Source organism: Podarcis filfolensis (assembly GCF_964270895.1).
Source record: "Podarcis filfolensis genome assembly, chromosome: 11".
Taxonomy (NCBI): Eukaryota; Metazoa; Chordata; class Lepidosauria; order Squamata; family Lacertidae; genus Podarcis; species Podarcis filfolensis.
In genome coordinates, this window is record NC_139613.1 from 8,109,252 (window position 1) to 8,122,646 (window position 13,395).

Genomic DNA, 13,395 nt, shown 5'->3' on the forward strand with positions numbered 1-13,395 from the left:
TTGTAGCTTTCACTCCCTGCTCAGCCATTCCATCTGCATTTGGCAGCGAGGGAGGAACAACGCTCCAACCGCGTCGCTGTTGCTGTGTGTATGTGTGTTGTTTTTTAAAATTGCCCCACGCAAAATGGCGACCAAGTGACCGAGAACCGCCACACGATGCCCAGCAATTGCCAAACATCTCCCTCCTCCATCTTGATCCCTTTCGGTTTTCCGACCTCGCTCATTGTTTTGGATGCTAAAAAACGCCTTTCCTCTTCTTTTGTTACAGGAAAACAGCGAGAGATACAGGCTGCTCTCTGCGACCAACGCCCCACCACCACAGACACACGCTGGATTGTTGCAAATATAATATACAGGGAGTGTGCAGTTCAGGGGGAACTGGCACCTGACGGGGAATTGTAGCAGATACACAGAGACTGTGCATGAGGTTCATATAAGTGGCGGTCGAGGGAGGGGAGAGAGACCGTGTTTTCAACAGGGTGCGAGCTCCATGATTTAAAAGGTGGGAGTGAATAACGAAAGACAGAAAGCTTGACCAATTTATAAGCCGGGACTGCGGCAACAACAAATTAGCCTTTGCTAACATACTAAGTATATTATCCAAGTGTGAAATTATTTCCTGTAGGGACGAAGGTGAACGATGAGGAAGGGTTTTTTGGAGGGGGGTGGTGGGCTTATGAGGTTTTTAAAGAAGAAAATGATAATAATCTGTTTTTAAGGCCTGTTGTTTTGCCGTTGTTTACCACATCTGGAAAATGTTAGAAAGCCCCTGCGCACTTTACAGAGATGTTAGCGGCAGGGGAGGGGGGATTTAGGAGGGGAGGGGAGAAAGAGAGAGAGAGAGAAACCGCACAATGTCAATTACATTTGCTGAGCAGTATATCTTTTTAGAGTATGTGTGACCTTTTCTGTTTGTCATTTCCTGGGCACCACACCAAGTGATCCCCTCAGGACTGCTGGCTTTGTGGAGCAGCCCCCCCCCCCCGCCCTCCCCCAGCAGCGGGAACTGTAGAGCTGCAGGCTTCTGGGCTGGCTGCCAACCTCTGGATAATTGCCATCAGCGGGAAAGATCGAGAGGAGCTTGGCAGAGTCCATCTTTTCTTTTCTTCCCCCAGATTGGTTAACCCCTTTCTGCCTCTCTGCAACAGAATCACCACCCCGGAGGAATTCAGATTTCTACATAACCCGCCCCTCTGCAAAAAAATAAAATAAAATAACCTCAGGAAAGTGGAGAGGGAAAAGGCGTTGAAACGGGGAAGCAGCATGCTTTCCAGAGAGAAGGACGGGTTTCGAATTTAATGCTCCTCCACTTGGCAATCCCAACCCATTCTCCACCGCCTCAGACGTTGCAGTGCCATGTTCAGCTCTGTAATTCGAACACGGGTGATTCCATTTTATGTAGACAGTGGCGAAGCCTCTGGCAGGGATTGGCTTCAGGCCTAACTCGAAGTTACAAGGGATGCCTGACGACCGCCAATCAAAGTCTCCCTTGGTGATGTTTAGTTTTTAAACAAAAACAAAAACAAAAGGCATGCAACACTATGACATCATCTCATCCGGCATTTTCCTGCCTTCTGGAAGCGTCCGCCAACAAACTGAGCTAGGTGATGTCACAGCTGGACAGTCCTTTCATGGGGCGTTGCCAGGGAACTGTCCACTTCATTCAGGCCTGTCCACTTCATTCATGTCTCTGGCGCCTGGCTTTCTCAGCTCGGAGGTCTGTTGCCCACAGGAGGGGTGGGGCTAATGAAAGCACTCTGTTTCTATGGCAACTTCAGCCATGTTCAGGCCAGAATGACCGCTCCCCACATTAAATGGTGTTCCCAGATCCCCGGCGGGGGACTGGGAGGGATAAACGCCCAATGCCTGAGCCAAGGTCTACCCACATCTGAAACATAATACAGTTGTGGCTAATTTTAATCCCATAGCATGTTGTCTTGAGTCGTTATTCCACACGGGGGCCGCCTAGGGTTTGGGGGACTCCGCCTGTCCACGCAAAGCTCAAACGGTGGGCAGGTGTGCACACCGTACCTTAGCTGTGCTTGTCGGCCTTGCTCTTCTTGCGATGGAGGAGAGAAGGTCTTCAGTCATCTCTTTCTCACATTTTCTGGAATGCAAGCAGAAAGCTCACACTATCAGGGATCATGGTAAACCAGGATCCCTGATTGCACAGAGGATCCTTTTTGTGTGCAAGTAAATGCAAGTAAAAGATGCCGAAAGAACATTTCCCACTTAATATGAGAAGTTTGGAGGGCTGAATGGCTGGGCCAAGTGGTCACAGAGGAATTGGGGGCAGGTCTTGTTTCTGTTCCCTTTCTACACTTTGAATGTGTGTGTGCTCAGGCAAATGCCATTGGCTGTTTGTGTCAAGTCCTGGAATTGCTTCAGGGCAATATTGTTGTTGTTGTTGTCGTTGTTGTTTAGTCGTTTCCGACTCTTCATGACCCCATGGACCAGAGCATGCCAGGCACTCCTGTCTTCCACTGCCTCCCACAGTTTGGTCAAACTCATGCTGGTAGCTTCGAGAACACTGTCCAACCATCTCGTCCTCTGTCGTCCCCTTCTCCTTGTGCCCTCCATCTTTCCCAACATCAGGGTCTTTTCCAGGGAGTCTTCTCTTCTCATGATGTGGCCAAAGTATTGGAGCCTCAACTTCACGATGACTCCAGCTGCCTTCTCCTGCTCAGTTCTTCCCCCATTCCTGACGTGACTTTGCAGGAGGGGGAATCAAGAGAGTTGGCAGAGCTGCTTCTCCCCAACATCTGGTGTCATGAAGGTCAGAGCTCCATTTTCCATTCCTTGCAGCCAGCCTCCCACTTCTCCTCCTCCTCCTCCCTCCTCTATTTGGGATTGCCAAACCATCCTGATGGAAGTGAGTGACCCATGACGCTCAGAATAATTAATAGGAATTGTGCAGATCACGTATGGAAGAGATCTGGGCTACAAGGCAGGCTGTGTGTTTCCTTAAATGGGGAGTAAAGGTAAAGGGTAAAGGGACCCCTGACCATTAGGTCCAGTCGTGACCGACTCTAGGTTTGCGGCGCTCATCTCGCTTTATTGGCGCTCATCTCGCTTTATTCAGCTTCAGGATCTGTCCTTCCAGTGAGCGCTCATGGCTGATTTCCTTCAGAATAGATAGGTTTGATCTTCTTGCAGTCCATGGGACTCTCAAGAGTCTCCTCCAGCACCATAATGCAAAAGCATGAATTCTTCTTATGGTCCAGCTCTCACTTCCTTCATGGATCACTGCCTTGTCATGGCGAAGGCGCTTGAATAACTCAGAGAAGCTATGAGCTATGCCATGCAGGACCACCTAAGACGGACAGGTCATAGTGGAGTGTTTTGACTAAATGTGATCCACCTGGAGCAGGAACCGGCAAGCTACTCCAGTATCCCTGCCAAGAAAACTCCATGGACTAAAACAGGGCAATATTACTATTATTGCATTTATATCCCACCTTACTCTAATGTGGTTCCAGTGGCATTCATGGGTTTCCAAGCGGGAGTTGATCACAGTGAGGGTTTGCCAAGCATGCCTTCCTCTTAGCACTTTTTCCCCTTTCGTCCTGATTTCGAGTGTCTTCAAAGCCCATGACACCTTTGATAAAGGCCGTTCCCCAATTGGAGCACTTGCAGGCAAGTGTTTCCCAATTGTTGGTGTTTATACTACATTTTTTAAGATTTGCCTTGAGATAAAACAAAAAAATTTTTTTCCTTCCAGTAGCACCTTAAAGACCAACTAAGTTAGTTCTTGGTATGAGCTTTCGTGTGCATGCACACGGCTACCTATCTGTAACTGCCTTGAGACAGTCTTTAAACCTCTTTTGTTGACCACCAGCATTACGCTTTCCATTTTTAAGTTCTGAATGGAGTAGTTGCTTTGGAAGACAATAATCAGGCATCCGCACAACATGACCAGTCCAACAAAGTTGATGTTGAAGAATCATTGCTTCAACACTGGTAATCGTTGCTTCTTCCCATTTTATCCTCACAATAACCTGTGAGGTTGGTTATGGTGAGAGACAATGAGTGGTCCGAGGTCACCCAGTGTACTTCATAGCCATTTTCAACCCTCCTTTTAAAAACCACAGCTCCCACAGAATAGCAGAACTGTAGACTTGGAAGATACCATGAGGGTCATCCTCATGAGGGTCAGTCCAGGCATGTCCAACAGGTAGATCATGATCTACCAGTAGATCATTGGACATCCGTGGTAGATCACTGACTCCCCCCAAAGAAGCTCAACAACTTTGGCTCCCCTAAAACAAAGCTCAACATTTTTGTTTCACCCCAAAAAAATGTGGCTCTCCCCCTCCCTAAGAAAAGCTCAACAACTTTGTCCTGAACCCCCCAAAACAGGGCTTTCCTTCCTAAACAAAGCTCAGCAAAAGGGGTAGATCACTGACAGTTTTTAACTCTGCGAGATCACAGTCTCTTGGGAGTTAGCCACCCCTGATCTAGTCCAACCCCCTTCAATGCAGGAATCTTTTGCCCAATGTGGGGCTTCTGAGATGCTCTACGAACTGAGCTATCCCTGTATCCTTTGGAAGAAGCCATCACTGTTTTAGTCCAAAGGGCACCAGGTTGGCAAAGGCGGTTTTAAAGACTGGGATATCAAGTTCGGTATAATCCTGTGATCTGCCCAGTTTCTTCTTCAGCTGCACCAAAAGTATAGGAAGCATCTTCAGAAACTGTCACAGAGTCAACCCAAATCAGTGAAAGAAACCACAGTGTGTGTGTTTTTCATGCTACAAATGCCACACAGCTGTGTTATGAGAAGACAGGGCTGTGTTTGTATTCAGGTGGGAAGGCTGCGTAAGCAACTGTGTTTATTTTGGAGCCTACCTTTTCCAGCTACAGCCTCTAATTGCTATTAAAGCTATCAAGCATATTGCAAAAATCTTGCCTTTCCATTAGAGACGCCTGAGGAATTTGATTTCTGTGAATTCTGAAGTGCACTGATTTGATCTGCACCTCCTCGACTGATCTTCAGGTCTGATCGTAACTACCATTCTCCAAATTTTGCCATATAGTTCTTGGCTAAGATAAAGTACCAAAATGTATTTAAAGAATAAAATTTTAGAGTAAAACATACCAGAAATTTAGGTTTCTACGATTGCACTCTGTTGCAACAAATCAACCTTTATTTTTATTTTTAAATTACTTTTTGCAGTTAGGAAAGTGATAAGGAAACGCACCAAAAAGCTTGAGATGAAGAAATTATTAATGGGAAGATGTGCAACCAGTACATGAGCAAGTAAGGATGATTTGAGGATGAATTGCATGATAATCTCCCTGCAAACAAAACAGAACAAATGCCCAATAAAGAACAGGTATAGTTTAACCTCTGTGTCAAGTTTGTGTAAGCAAATTGGGATAAATACTCATTAAAGAGGTCATCTGGTGAAGCCCTAAGATAGGTATTTTTATAGGCAGGAGAGTGCCAGATGTCTAGGGCCTCACTCAACAGAATGTAGAAGGTCTATAATACTTTTTGCTATAGACTTGAGTTGAGTTATGGCACAGTCTTCGGGTTCGCTGCTCTCTTCCCTCAAACTGTTGGAGGCCTATGTTATGAGCCCTGCTAGGGAGTTGCATTCGTTGGCATCCATCAGTCTTCAGAGACAATGGAAGATTGTACCTTTGTGGGGTGAAGTCAAGCTTTAGGTGGTTGCAGCACCTGCTGTGTCTATAGAGACCGATAGGGGAGAGACATGTTTTGTTGCAGCTGGGGCAGATGAAGGCGTCCAGTTATGCTGCTGCAGACGCACCACAACGTTTCTTCTCTCTGAGCTCCTCCCAGTGGTCATTCCTCCTCTGGTCACTGCTATGGATACGACCAGTTGTTGTTGTTGTTATACAACATTTTTCTCTGACGGATTCAAGGCATCCCATCCTGTTAATGAAAGTGTTGTATTAGGGTTTCAGAATCCGTGGCTTCTAGATAATGCTGAACTACAGCTCCCAGCACCCATGAGCATTGGCCATATATTAAGAGACCCCTATTTCCTTAACAAGGGATGTGGGTGGTGCTGTGGGTTAAACCACAAAGCCTAGGACTTGCTGATCAGGTTGGTGGTTTGAATCCCCACAACGGGGTGAGCTCCCCTTGCTCAGTCCCTGCTCCTGCCAACCTAGCAGTTCGAAAGCACGTCAAAGTGCAAGTAGATAAATAGGTACCACTCCTGCAGGAAGGTAAATGGCGTTTCCGTGCGCTGCTCTGGTTCGCCAGAAGTGGCTTAGTCATGCTGGCCACATGACCCGGAAGCTGTACGCCGGCTCCCTTGGCCAGTAAAGCGAGATGAGCACCTCAACCCCAGAGTCAGCCACGACTGAATCTAATGGTCAGGGGTCCCTTTACCTTTTTGTTTCCTTCACAGAGCTACAGTTTCCAGAGTTCCCCAGGAAGAGGGGTTGACTGTTAAACCACTCTGAGAATTGTAGCTCTCTGAGCAGAACAAGGGTCTCCAAACAGCTCTCAGCACCTTGAACAAACTACAGTTTGGGGGATAATTTGGGGGAATTCATGACTGTTTAAAGTGGCATGATACCAAAATGACGCTATTGTTTGAAATTCACACTTCCTGAATTTTCACAATGCAATTCTCCAAAAAAAAAAAAAAGCATATTTGGGGGGGAAGTTTGCAGAAAAGTGTGTCGCGTTAAAGAAAATTGCCTGCAAAAATGTGTATGTTGAAATTCACACAAAAATGCATACACTTTTTCATGCAGATTTTTTTTTAAAAAAAAAAAGTTCGCAAACAGTGTGAAAAGGGGACGAAATGGAATTGCTCGGGGGGGGGGTTGGAAAACGAAACTTACCGTATTTTTCGCCCTATAGGACACACTTTTCCCCCTCCAAAAATGAAGGGGAAATGTGTGTGCGTCCTATGGGGCGATTGCAGGCTTTCGCTGAAGCCTGGAGAGCGAGGGGGTCGGTGCGCACCGACCCCTCTCGCTCTCCAGGCTTCAGGAAGCTATCCGCTAGCCGTGGGAGACCCAGCTCTCCCAGGGCTAGCAGAGAGCTTGCCTGCACCCAGAAGCTTGGGGCGCGCTGAGCTCCGCACGCCCCAAACTTCGGGATTAGCGCAGCGCTCCGCTAGCCTTGGGAGAGCCGTGCGGCTCTCCCAGGGCTAGCAGAGACCTTGCCGGCAGCCAGAAGCTTGGGGCGCGCTGAACTCCGCACGCCCCAAGCTTCGGGATTAGCGCAGAGCACCTGGGGGGGAATAATTTTTTCCCCTTTATTTCCCCCCCAAAAAACTAGGTGCATCCTATGGGCTGGTGCGTCCTATGGGGCGAAAAATACGGTATATTGACAGATTTGTTCATTTGGATCTCGAACCTCAAAAGAAAAAAAAATTCCCAAGGCATTTGGCCCAGTAGTTTTGCTGTGGCTTGGAACAGCTTCTCCTGAAATATAAGTCTTATTTTAAAGTCATATGCTGATGTAAGCCGCTCTGCTGCCAAGTTTTGATTTCTTGGTCACTTGACAAGCAGCTGCTGTCTACCCATATGGCACAAAGGTAGCTATTAAAGATGAATGACGCGCTTGTTTGATTTGGCGTGTGATACGGAAGTTTTGGAGATAAACAGAGAGAGAGGCAGGTGTGGGTTTTGGGGTTTTTTGCATATAACAAGCTAAATACAGTTCATTTTTTGGTAACGTTTTAAAACACACCCATCTCGAGAGAAACTCTCTTTTTAAAAAAGCCAAGTAAATTGAGGAATAAAACACCTACTCCATATTAAAATTATTCAGGACTAGCATAATTCAAAAAATAAAAAGACGGATAGTAGTAGCAGTAGTAGAAACTGTGAGGATGATCAGGAACATACCAGATATGAAATCCTATTGCACTCAGTCAATCCTACTGAAGTAAGTCCTATTCTTATGAGTGCAGTGTAAGGCTGCACAGTCTTTAATAATAATAATAATAATAATAATAATAATAATAATATATTATTATTATTATTTATACCCACCCATCTGGCTGCATTTCCCCAGCCCTTCTGGGCAGCTTCCAACACAATATTAAAATACAGTAATGCATCAAACATTAAAAGCTTCCCTAAACAAGGCTGCCTTCAGATGTCTTCTAAAAGTCTGGTAGTTGTTCTTCTCTTTGACATCTGGTGGGAGGGCGTTCCACAGGGCGGGTGCCACTACCAAAAAGGCCCTCTGCCTGGTTCCCTGTAGCTTGGCTTTTCGCAATGAGGGAACCGCCAGAAGGCCCTCAGCACTGGACCTCAGTGTCCGGGTAGAACACCTGGGAGTAAGCTCCTTTGAATACAGTGGGACTTATTTCTCAGTAGACAGTTTAAGGCTCAATTTACAAGAAAGGAATAAACACTCCACATTTCCTTAAAAAAAATTGCTGGCTTCTGAAGCATTGCAAATAAAGAATTTAAAGTGGATCGGTGACGCCTTCCTTCAAAATTCACCATTTCCCACTTCACCATTTCCTTCACTAGGGGCAAGTGTTTTATTCTCAGTATAAACAGGACCTACACATAGAGAGCACAATGGCTCCTGTTTCCAAAAAGGACAGGAGCCTGGTGGGGCTAATCTCTGCACCACTTTTAATTGTTCTTAGAGACATAGAGGGAAAGAAAAAGAAAAAACAGGAAATTCTGGGATCAAACTAGAAACCAGGAAGGCTTCTGTCATTCTGGGACTGACCCTGTAAAATCAGGACACTTGGAGGGTATTCAAAGGGGACCCAGATGGAATGCAAGGAAGGAGATATTCCTTATAGCTTGATAAACAATGCTGTCCAGGGTTGTAAAGACTGCGGAGAGAATAATTGGGTGCACTCTTCCCACCTTGGATCAAATCTATGCTTCCAGGTGCCATAAGAAAGCTGCAGAGATAGCGCAGGATAGTGCACACCCCGGAAATGAAATGATCTCTTTCAGCTTCTGCCTTCTGGAAGAAGGTACAGGGTTATAAAGACTAGGACTAGCTGCCTGAGAAACAGTTTCTACCCAAATGTGATTTTGGTTTTAAACGCAGTGTAAGGAGTCTGTATGGGAGTATATTGTATTTAAAATTGGGGTATCAGAGTTTTTAGGGGGCTAACCAGGTTGGGATAGCTGGGGTAGCAGGCTTGTTGGGTTTTGAATGTCTGATGTAGATTTTTCAATTTCGTTGTTCTGTATGGGACAATGACAATAAAGATTATCGTATTGTATCGTAACATGTGTCAGAAGCACAGGGTAATGCTTTCCTGTTGCCCATGTCAACTCATTGTAACCCATCCTATCAAGAATAATCTGCTCCCTTCATCAGGGGGGGCGGAAGGGGAGGTGGGGGCAGTCAGCCGTGGGTGTCATAACTGAGGAGGGTGACATTTGGCGAGCCACCCGCCCGCGACTCCAAAGCCTACCCTGAGCCGTCGTGGGAAGGGGCAAAGTTGCGCCACCTTGCAGTCGTCCTTCCCCCCGTGACGTTAACATTTGAGAGTGCTGGAGGTGAAATAGTTAAACAAGTTACCCAATCAGAACCCAGGGGGGTGGAGTCAGAGGGACTATAAAACCAGCTCTGGGAGGGACGAAGGGAGGAGTTCGTTGGGAGTTGGGTGGTTGGTTGGAGTGGGAGTGAATTAATAATAATAATAATAATAATAATAATAATAATAATAATAATTTTTATTTATACCCCACCCTCCCCAGTAGGGAATTGGGATAGAGTCTGTGGGTAGGTTGAGTTAGTGTAGCAAAATAAGTTGAGTCAGGAACAGTTAGGAGCTAGGAAGACGAGTAAATATCTGAGAGGTGGTTTAGTGAGTGAGAGCAGGTAGAGGAAGTTATAGGTCTGGACAGGCACCCTATGATTGTAATTGACCCATACCGTTTATGAAACCACAAGCTTGTTAAACTGCAATAAATAAACAGAAGTTTATGTTCCCATTTAAATCTGACTGGACTCAGTATTGTCCCAGGTAGGGCCTGGGTGGTGGCAGCGAGAAATAAAGTGGTGGCACAGGGATCAATAGACGGTGAAACGTCCGGGGACCCTGTGTGATTGCCACACCCCCTTCGTTTTGACAGCTTGGGGGAGACTTGGAAGTCAGGGGCAGGCAGCACACTGTCCCCCCCATACATTCCTGGGCTGCTTTCTGGGGGGGAACCTCCCCCGAGCTGTCAAAAGGAAGAGGGAAGGGAGGAAGGCTGCTGGCAAAGCGGTGCTGTTCCCTCCCCCCCAGGAAGCAGTCCGCAATGGGCAGCTTGCTCCACCCCCATGGACATCTCACCTCCTGGGATTCTCACCGTGGTGCCCCCCTGGGACACTTACCCCATCTCCGGGTACACAGCATGTGCACCACTCCTGCTGCCGGAGCAGCTAGCTCCGCCTCTGCCCTTCATATCTGTGTTAGGATATTGATAATAATAATAATAATAAATTTTATTTATATCCCGCCCTCCCCAGCTGAAGCTGGGCTCAGGGCGGCTAACAACAATCAAAATAATCCAACATTTTAAAAACATTCATTATAAAATTAATTAAAATCAAATTAAAATCAAATTTATGGCAACCATTAAGCAAAATTCTGTGCAGATTGCCAGAGGAGGGGGTCAGGCTACGCCCTGACCAAAGGCCTGGTGGAACAGCTCTGTCTTGCAGGCCCTGCGGAAAGATGTCAGGTCCCGCAGGGCCCTAGTCTCTTGTGACAGAGCGTTCCACCAGATTGGAGCCGCGGCCGAGAAAGCCCTGGCTCTAGTTGAGGCCAGCCTAACCTCCCTGTGGCCTGGGATCTTCAGGATGTTTTTATTTGCAGACCGTAAATTTCTCTGTGGGACATACCAGGAGAGGCGGTCCCGTAGATACGAGGGTCCTAGGCCGTATAGGGCTTTAAAGGTTAAAACCAGCACCTTAAACCTGATCCTGTACTCCACTGGGAGCCAGTGCAGCTGGTATAGTACCGGATGAATGTGGTCTCGCAGTGAAAACCCCATAAGGAGTCTCGCCGCGGCATTCTGCACCCGCTGGAGTCTCAAGTCTCAGTCTCAAGGGCAGCCCCAAGTAGAGCGAGTTACAATAATCCAGTCTGGAGGTGACCGTCACGTGGATCACAGTGGCTAGGTCAGGGCAAGAGAGATAAGGAGCCAACTGTTTAGCTTGGCGGAGATGAAAAAATGCCGCCTTTGTTATAGCTGTAATCTGCGCCTCCATAGAGAGGGAGGTATCGAAGATTACACCCAAACTCTTAACGGACGATGCTGGCACTAATTGCACCCCCGCAAGAGATGGGAGTTGCCCCCTCAATCCCACCAATCCCACCTGATGTTCCGTTCCACCTTAAAAGGAACAGACATGATTGTTGTATGTCACATGTCTGTTTACTCCCCAGTACAGCTTGCTGGGAACTTCCATTTGTGTATAGCTTTTGCCTTATGCTTCCTGCTCTTAGGCATGAAGGAGAGCAGACATGTTTTTCCTTTGTGCTGAATAAACTGCTTGTAAATATGCTTTACATATGCCTCTGTCTGCCACTTCTGTTGTGTGTTATTCACTCTGCTGGTTAAGGCATGCTCAAGTTTCTGAAGGCTTCTGAAGCTGTGAGTCAACGTTTGATGCTGTTCCAAAGGACCGGAGTTCATCCGGCTGCCGGCCGGTGAGCTGGAGCCAGCTGGGGGCCTGCAAATTGCCTCCGTTCCTTTGGACACATCCCAACAATCTGAGCCGGGATACTCAATGTGATGCCCACCGAGGTTTTTTGAATTACAACTCATATCATTCCTGACCATTGGCCAGACAATTTGGGCCTGATAGGACTTGTAGTCAAAAACATATGGAGGGTACCAGGTTTGAGGAGGTTGCATTCCACCAGGTGTGTACCAGTTGCACTGTGTGTACCCACAGCCATGGTAGCAGCTGTCAGGAGCTCGTCCTACTCTCGAGTAGGACCCTGGCAGAAACATATGCCCAACTGGCATGTTCCCTCCCTCCTGGTTGATTGTTCGGGAGCTTCAAAAGCTTTCTTCAACCTGAACATCACAGTGACCGATGCCAACAGACACCGGCACACTTAGGGATCCGCAGAGTCTTCGCAGCTTGCATAACAGACCTCGGCAACTCAGCATTTGGGCTAATCTACTTTATTTACATATAAACACACACGGAGCACTGCAACATGGCTCCCTCTCTCTCTAGCATCAGAAAGAACAAAGGACTATAGTCCCACTTCATGGAACACAGTAACACAAACATCCTGTCTCCGCCACTTCCCACTCTGTGGAGTCAAAACGTACACCATCATGTGATAGACAACAATCCCATGACTGCAATCGTGGAGCAGGAATTCTAACAGCAGCAACACCCCCTTGCTAACCTCACTGCCGGGTTGCCAGGCAGCCATTCTAGTGGCAGTGCCACTCTTGATTGGGTGCTTAGCTGTGGTGCCTGTCCAGCATCTTAAATTACCCAAAATGCAAAGCCCCAGACTATAGATCCATAAAACATAAACAGAATGGGCCCTTCTGAACCCCAGAAGCCCTTAATGCCTGGCTGGCTGGCTGCTGGCCCGTTCTTATTCTGTGAAACAGTATTTTAAAAATTACAAACTAAATAAAACAATCCTCCAAACATCAGAAGCGGCATCTTCCATAATCGACCCAAACCTATCCCCCCCCTCTCTTTCCTTTCGGCAGTATGGGACAAAACTGAAAGCTATGTTTCTGTTCTAATGTGTTGTCCATCATTACCGATGCCGAGCGCACGGTGTGATTATCTTTTTCTGTTTTTTGACTTTCCGTTTCAGTGCTGCTGGGGAAATCCAAGATCAGTTCCTGACTCACAACGTCTTTATTATGCACCCATAAATCATGCATGGAAAAGCTCTGACAGCTGAGGATGTAAACGACCAGGAAGCTAAGCCCTCAAGGCTTGTAAAGAAAGGGGAAAAAATCTGTGTTATCTCTGCTTCCTTTTTTATTTTTGTATGGATATAGTGTTGTCTTGGCCTTCTCCAGGAAAAAAGACTCCTCTCTCTCCCCATTGTCCTCCCTGTCCTTCATCTGACATCTAAGCACCCTTCGCACAGAGATGAATTCTGCAGGAAACTCTTTTGACAAGAGCCTTCTCGCAGGGACCAGAATCTTATATACTGTGTCAGAAAAATTCTGGGTGCATATTTACTCCACTCCCCAACTCAGCAAAAGAAGGATTCTCCAGCCAAGTAAAGAAGCAAATCAGCGGTCAGTAGACCTGATCTTTATTGTTGCAACGAGGTTCAAACACACATGGAGTAGCAACCTTGAGCATGGGGTTGCGTGGACTTTTAAGACCTCCCCCCCCTTCCCATAATCCATTTCCAGATACATCATTCATACATCGCCAATGTGTCACCAAGAAGGAGGGGATATTGCGTGGTCCATCTTTCATCCCTGTTATCA

The 13,395-nt window shown here is 46.8% G+C and overlaps 1 long non-coding RNA gene across 1 annotated transcript; it reads left to right on the forward strand.

The window, feature by feature from the left end:
- Nucleotides 1-1,289: 1,289 nt before the first annotated feature.
- Nucleotides 1,290-12,898, forward strand: LOC310744517. The gene is made up of 2 exons (XR_014539593.1): nt 1,290-1,737; nt 12,762-12,898. It is a non-coding gene; the product is annotated as an uncharacterized lncRNA (long non-coding RNA).
- Nucleotides 12,899-13,395: the final 497 nt, after the last annotated feature.